Below are 8,008 nucleotides of genomic sequence, written 5' to 3'. Positions count from 1 at the left end.
GCACACATGGACATACACAAGAGGTGTGTGCCGCTTCCTTCCGGGCCTTCTATTAATGTGTCATTTCATCCAGTGGGGAGGGCAGGGTCAGAGCCTTTGTTCTTCCCGTGGGGGGCAGGCACTGAGGCACAGAGCAAGCAAAGTCCAAGTCTCTCAAGAACCTGTTTTCTGACTGGGGTGGGGGAGGTGTGGCTCAGTGGCAGAGGCCTTCCACAGCAGGCAGGGACCAGGTCCTCTTTCAGTGCAATAAACAGTAAATAACAGGATTCTTCTATCCTTCAGGAGTGAGGCTTTTGGGAGGGGCAGTTTGAGACAGTCTCATGTAACCCAGGCTGGACTTGAATTCACTGTGTAGAGAGGCTGAACTTGACCTCCTGATCCTCCTGCTTCTACCTCTCAAGAGCTGGGGCTGCAGGCATGTGCCACCATGCCCAGCTCCAGGAGACTTTCGTAGCACAGTCACAACTACAGGTAGGCAGTGGCACATCACTGTGACAGTTTCTAAACATGGATTTTCCATTTCTACACAAATCTCATCTTGTCAACAGTTTGTAGGCTAGCATCTAGGAAGCACATGGTCAGGTGGCTTACCAAGGGCCACCCAGCTAGAGGGGATGTGGACCCAGACAGTGTAAATTGCCCCAGAGCCCCTGGCTGCACATGGAGGGGGCAGGGAAGCATAGTGACTATCTTAAGGATGAAGAGACAGAATAGGACAGAAGAGCCCACACCTTGAGATCAAGGCTCTTGGAAGGTTTGGACTCCTGAAATATCCAGAGCTTTTTTGTTTTAAGATAGAGTTTTATGTAGCCCAGGCTGGTCCATAAACTATGTAGCTATTGATCTTGAACTCCCGATCCTTCTGCCTTGACCTCTCAAAGATCGGATTGCACGTGCTTGTGTGTGCATTTATGCTCATGTGTATGCATTCATGCATGAGCGTATGCATGTATGCATGTGCTCGTGGGGTGTGTATATGTGTATGCCTATGTGTGCACACACATGCATGAGTATATGTGTGTGCATGTGCATACAAGAATAGATGGCTGCATGCATGTGCATGCATGCAAATGATGTGTGTACACATATATGTGTATGTGTGCACACATGCACATGAGTATGTGCATGCGTGTGTATGCATGTGCACACAAATGCACAATTATATTGTGCATGCCTGCATGCATAAGTGTGCAAGTGTATGTGTGCATGTGCACATGCATGAATGTGTGTGTGTGCACGCTCATGTGTGTTGGGGGAGATTGCTTTTATTTTTCTCTGGAATTTTGGGGCACCATCTTGCTATGCAACCCTGACGGTCCTGCTAATTGGTACATACCCCAGGCTGGCTTTGAAGCCACAGAGGAATGCTCTCTGGATCTCTCAAATTCTAGGATTACAGTCATGTGCCACCATGGCCGTCTTCAGTTGACCTCTGCCTGGTGGAATGGCACTGGACAGAGCCTGGCTCTGTGGACCACTGATTTGTTACTCCAACATAAACCTCAGTTTTGTTCCTGAAGAGTCTAACAACCCACTCTGATGGATGGCTACACCTGTCCATTGAGCTCTAGGGGGCTGAGGCAGGAGAATCTCAAGTATAAGGACAGCCTGGGCTACATGTTGAGACCTGCCTCAAAAAAAAAGAAAAAGAAAAGAGAATTTAGCTGCCGCTATGACCTGCTGAGGGCTGGATAAATTTGTGGTCTCGGCCTGTGTGCTGTGTGCGTGGGTGGCTCCTAGCTCCCATTCAGCTGTGGAAGGACCAGGAGATGACCCAAAAGTATCGTCCTGGGGATGGGCATTCCTGTGGTCTGCTGGCTTCATGAAGCGCATGTATATTTTCATACAGTGAGGGCTGGGGACGCAGCTTAGCAGGCAGAGCACTGACCTAGCATGCATGAAGCCCTAGATTCCATCCTCAGTACTGCATAAAACCAGATATGGTATCACACACCTACATCCCAGCACTCTGAATAGAAGCAGGAGGATCAGGTGTTCAAGGTCATCCTCAGCTACAGACACAGTTTGAGGCCAGCCTGGGTTACAAGAGACCCAGTGGTCTGAGTGGACCCCTGAAGCCCCCTGCCAGGTCTCCAGTGTCCGTTCTGTGCCCTGTACAGACCCAGCAGACCCAGGATGCCACACTGCAGCTTGCTTCACACAGGCTGCTCTCCTGTCACCTGCTGGTCCACCTGGGGTGGACAGAGGGGTCTTGGCCCCCAGCCAGCTCACTCCTGCCCCCTCCCAGCTCCTGCCTCTCCTCTCTGGGGCTGTTAGAGCAGCTCTGTTCAAGGTCAAGGAACAAATAGATAAACCCTTTCCCTGGAGCTGTGGAGAGGCTGCCTCCAGCTACAATCCAATTCTGAGTCGGGGCCAGGGAGTGCGTTCCTGAGAATGTGGGGACAGGAAGGAAATTTTTGTGGCCATAAAATGAGTAAAAATGTTCTGTAGGCAGAAAACGGGCCAAGCAGTTGGCTTTGGTTTAAGGCACAAACACCAAATAGAAGTGGCTAGATCGGGGGTTGGGGGGCAGCACGGGGACTAGAATATTCTAGTTGTAGCAATGCTTTTTTGTTGTTGTTTTTCTGCAGGCCAAGAGATGTTAGGCAGCATGTGGAGAACATGGGACTGGGACCCAGCTCACAGAGACCCACTGATGTGAGGGTTTAAGGAGAGTCGAAGGGAGGGGTAAGCAAGGAGTTGAAGAATTTTCTAGGCTTTTGGCCAACGGCAGCTGCAGCCAGGACTGTGGCTTTGGGGCTTCATTATGGCCATCCAAGGACGTGATGGATCTCCTACCTTAGAAGAGCCCAACTCAGGGAGGGTCACACAGACAAAGATGGAGGTGCACGACTCAAGTCAGGGGGCAACGGGTAGCTATGAAAAGTTGAAGCAGGGGAGCCGAGCTGACAAGGTTATAGTTCAGAAAGACCCCTCTGATCTGTAAAGGGGATCAGGCGTGGAGGCTCAGGAAGTGTGGCTTCCTGTCAAGAGGCCACACAAGGCTGGGAATGGTGGCACAAGCCTTTAATCCCAACACTTAGGAAGCAGAGGCAGGCAGATCTCTATGAATGTGAGGTTAGCCTGGTCTACAAGTTCCAGGAAAGCCAGAGCTATGTAGTGAGACCTTGTCTCCAAAAAAATAGAGGCCATTCAAGGAGCGGTGGTGAACATAATCAAAGCACAATGACGCAGAACCAGAGGTGTGGGTGATGCTAGACACATCTGGCTATTGGAGAACCAAAGAGATGAAAATGACGCCCAAGGTTCCCAGGGAGACAGGTTAAAGAAGGAGATTGTGCAGGGGTATCTTTAAAAAAAATCTCACCTTAGACAAGTACCGTTGGTCAAGACCCCAGGAAGAAGGCACAGCTTTGGGTCAAAGAAGCCGGACTCCACACATCCAAATCAGAGCCTGCATGGGGACCTACAGGATCTAGGTCTGAGGGGTTCCTGCAGGAGTGGAATGTTGTGTGTTTGAGGGGTCTGTAGGCAGCAGCTGAATACTGTGTTCCTAGTTCCCGCTGCCCCAGGGCTTTGCCACTAACCTCTAAGCAGGTGTTGGGAGTGCCTGCCCTTCCCCGCTGACCCAGGGTCTCACAGGATGAGAATGCCTCTCCATCTCCAAACAACAGTCTTTGGATGGAGGTGTTTGGAGGATGAGAGAACACCTGGGCTCTCTGTGGGTGAGGGGGTGGGGGATGAGACCACTACTGAGTATGCGGATGATGGATGGATGCCTGTTGGGGGGCAAGCAGCTGGGTGACCTGAGAGGTGGAGCGGTAGAAAACCTAGCCTGTAAAGGGGTGGCTGGGTGAGTGGTAGAGGCGACGGTGGATGGTGAAAGGATGGAGAAATAAAAAGATAGGGGACAGGGACAGGGTGGCCTGTAGACATTTGTTGATGACCAGCAGTGCCCAAGGCAGAGGTGAAGAAGACTGTTTCTGTGCTGACTCTCCCTCGGACCCTTCAGTTTCCCCAGAGCTCCCTACTTCCCAGGAGTCGGGCTTTGGGTTCCACAAATCAGGAGCAGCTTCTGCTTGTGTCTGCGGAACTCCAGTCTTGCCTTGGATTTTGGCTGATAGGTCTGATTGCCAGGACCTGGTGGGTGAGAAGGCAAGCTGCCTCCCCCGCCTCCTCCTCTTCCTTCCTTCTTCCTCCCCCTCCCCCTCGTCCCCTCTTTTTCTCTCTCTTCTCTCCTTCTTGCTCTCTTCTACCCATCTCCTCCCCATTCTCTGTCCTCCTCCTTTTCCCTCCCTTCTCCTCCCCTCCTCCCCCTTCCTCTCCCCTCCCCTCTCCTGTCCTCCCTGTCCCTTTCTTCCTCCTCCTCCCTCCCTTCCTCTCCCTCCTGTTCCCCCCTCTTCCTCCCCCTCTTCCTCTCCCTGCTCCTCCCCCCTCCTCTCTCCCTTGCTCTACCTCCTGTTCGTCCTCCCCTCTTCCTCCCCCTCCTCTCCCTCCTCCTTGCCGGTGTCCTTCCCTCAAAGAACGGAGCACCCAGATGGGCTGGGCCAGTCAGCTAGCGGCAGTCTCAGCCAAGACCTGCCCAAGCCCTGCTGCCCTTGGCCCCAGCAGGCCCTGGCAGCCCGGTCCCTGCTGCCTGGTGCCCAGCCCGCCCCGCAGCTCCGATTTTCAGCTCGGGTTTGATCGGCTGCCAGGATCTCCCAAATGTCAGCAGCAGCGTTAGCATCTTTAAGAGAGCGCCCGAGGCGATCTTTAAGCGGGAGGCTGGGGCCGTGCTGACGAGGGCGCAGCGCTGACAGCTCTGCTCGCGCCTCCCCAGCCGGTTCCTCCAGAGCTGCAGCCCCCCCCCCCACTCCGGGCTCGGAATGATTTTGAAACCTGGGTGAAGATGAGATTGGCCAGGAGTTGACACCCGGATCCCCAGGACCCCCAGCAAGGAGCACCAGGAGGGTAGAGCGAGCACAACAAAAACAGAAGCCCCAAAGCTGCCCAAAAAAGGCAAAGGAGGCCTCTTTCCGTTCCCTCGCCTTGAGGGGACGCGCTTAGGGTGAGGGACACAGGAAAAGCTCTCAACTTTCTGCCTGGGTGGTCCTCTGGAAAGCTGGATGGCACAGGAAAATTCACTGGCCCTCTCTGACTCTCTCATCTGTGAAGGGTGCGTTAGAACAGCAGTGTGGAATCGTGGGTGGCTCCTGTGTCGGGGAGAAGCCACCTGCAGCCCTGCAGGACATGTGGTGGGTACCCTGGAAGCTGCCCCGCCTCCAGCAGCTTCCTAGCCTCTTTTGGGAAGGAGCCAGCCACCTCTTCTGAAGTCTCCGTGTCTCCCTTCCCACTCTCGGGACTAGGATGTTTATCCCACTTCTTAGGTGTCCAGTGTCCCCCGAGAGAATCAGAGGCAGGAGCTGAGGTCTCACAGTTCTGATCTAAACGAGTCCTGCTGAGCTGGGTCCTAGGAGGCTCTGTCTAGTCTGTAGTTTGAGGCATCTCTCTCGGGACTGAAATACCATAAGGAGGAGTGGAGTGATGGAGAAAGGGAGGCCAGAGGTCAGTTCCCACTCAGGGGAGGCATGCTGGGAAGAACAGCAGCCTGGACCTCCTGTCCTCAGGGGGGGACCTGGAGGGGTGCCAAACTGGGGGAGGGGTAATGCACGTTCAAGGAGGGGACAGGCTTGGCAGATCACTCACCAAAGCATGTTCTGAACCAAAAGTCCTAATAACAAGGCTCAGAATGGTTATGAATAAAACCAGGATTGAGTGGATGGTGGGTAGATGGAAACATGAGTAGGTGGGCAAAGGTTAGATGGAGGATAGGTGGATGGATGGATGGATGGATGGATGAATAGGTGGATAAGTGGACAGGTGGATGGATAGGTGGGTGGATGGATAGATGATTGAATGGATGGGTGGATAGATGGATGGATGGATGAACAGGTGGATAAGTGGATGAGCAGATGAATTGGTGGGTAGGCAGATGGATGGATAGGTCAATGGATGGATGAATAGGTGGATGAATGGATGGGTGGTTGGGTGGATGGATGGATAGATGGCTGGATGGGGGATGGGTAGGTGAATGGATGGATGAATAGGTGGATGAATGGATGGGTGGTTGGGTGGATGGGTAGATGGATGGATACATGGGTAGATGGTTGGATGGGGAATGGGTAGGTGAATGGATGGATGAATAGGTGAATGAGTAGATGAATGGATGGGTGGTTGGGTAGATGGATGGATACATGGGTAGATGGTTGGATAGGTAGGGATGGATGAGTGGGCAGATGGGTGTGTAAGTGGATGAGTAAGTACATGGATGGGTAGATGAGTGGGTGGCTGGGTAGGTGAGCTGATGGATTGATAGGTAGGTAGATGCATGGGAGGATGGATGGAGAGATGGGTGAATGAGTAGATGGATATATATGTAGATGGTGAAGTGGGTCATGGTAAATGGATAAATGTATGGTTGGATGAATGGATGAATATACAGGGGTAGGTGCATGGGCAGGTGGGAGAACAGTGGGTAAGACCACACATGAGTGGGCAGATGGGGGGCGTGGAGGGGTGAGTGGGTAAGTGGAGATAGTATTGGCCTAGAGCAGAGAGCACACTGTTGCCTTTGACCTGAATCTGCTCTATGGGATGAGGAAGAGATCAGATCATCCAGGCCTCAGTTTCCCCCCATAAGCACACTACCCAGGGATCCCTGACTAGAGGCGGAGAGATGGCTCCGTTGGTAAAAGGCCTGCCATGAACGCATGAGAACCTGCGTTCAGATCCCCAGCACCACATCTTAAAAAAGCTGGGCAAGTGGCACACAGTCTGTAAACCTAGGGGTGGCATGGGGCAGGAGAGGAAGCAGGCAGACCTCTGTGAGTCTAAGGCCAGCCTGGTCTATGTAGTGAGTTCCAGGGCAGCCAGGACTACTTAGTGAAACTCTGTCTCAAAAAAAACAAAACAAAGCAAAACAGGGTGGATCGCAGTAAAGGACCGTGAGTTCCAGGGCAGCCAGGACTACTTAGTGAAACTCTGTCTCAAAAAAAAACAAAACAAAGCAAAACAGGGTGGATCGCAGTAAAGGACCCAGGACACCCTCCCCAAAAGACCACTGACTTGTATATGTCCTCACACCACAACTTCCCAACCCCCATGACCAAGCGCCACCAGGCCGAGTGCCTGTGCTGTGATGTGCTTCCTTCTTCCTGTGTCCACAGGGCCCATCTGTGTGGTTTCCACAAACATTTCCTGAGAATTCTGCTCACAGCAAAACCCATCCAGGCACACCCACGCTTGAACCTGACCTGACTTGGCTCCTTCAGGCTGGGGTTAGAAAGCTGTCTCTAAAGTTAAGAAATAGATTCTAAGGGACTACGGAAAGGGATGTACCTCACTCAATAGAATGCTTGTCCGGTGTGTATGAAGCCCAGAGTTGGAGCCATAGAACTGGATAAACTGGGTGTGCTGGAACATGCCTGTAATCCCAGCACTCCAGGGAGCTCGTGGGCCAGCCTGGGGTACAGAGAACATGCGACCCCACCTCAAACAAGATGGAAGGCAAGGATCAACACCTACGTTGTCCTCTGACTCCACACACACCCCATGGCATATGCACACCAGAGTGCACACACACAAGCACATGTGTGCACACACACCAATTAAAAGTGGGTTCCAATCCCACTCTGGCACCCAGTGCTGGAGACTTGGTAATGTAGACCTTGTTACCACAAATGGGGGTTAAAACCAGAACCCCCCAAGTTGGAGCTGCAACTAATTGAAGTCCAGAGAGGTTTTGGAGACCCTGGGGTGCTAAGCAAGGACTGAAACACTGAGAAGGAGTGGCGAATGTGGTTCAGTGGGAAAGAGCTATGTGAGGTCCAACACGGAAGGACGAAGAACCAAGCCCGTTGGATGTTTACTGAGATGCCGACCTCTCCTGACTTATCTTGAGCACCCCGGAAGTTCCAGTCAAATAGTGGGGCCTCTGCTCTTTGGGGCCATCAGACCACCTATCCTCCCCGGGAGCTGCCACATGGCCCCACCCTGGGGACCCCTCCCA

The sequence above is a fragment of the Nannospalax galili genome, unplaced genomic scaffold, assembly GCF_000622305.1.
Source record: "Nannospalax galili isolate Female #2095 unplaced genomic scaffold, S.galili_v1.0 scaffold290, whole genome shotgun sequence".
NCBI lineage: Eukaryota > Metazoa > Chordata > Mammalia > Rodentia > Spalacidae > Nannospalax > Nannospalax galili.
This window is presented reverse-complemented; position numbering follows the sequence as displayed.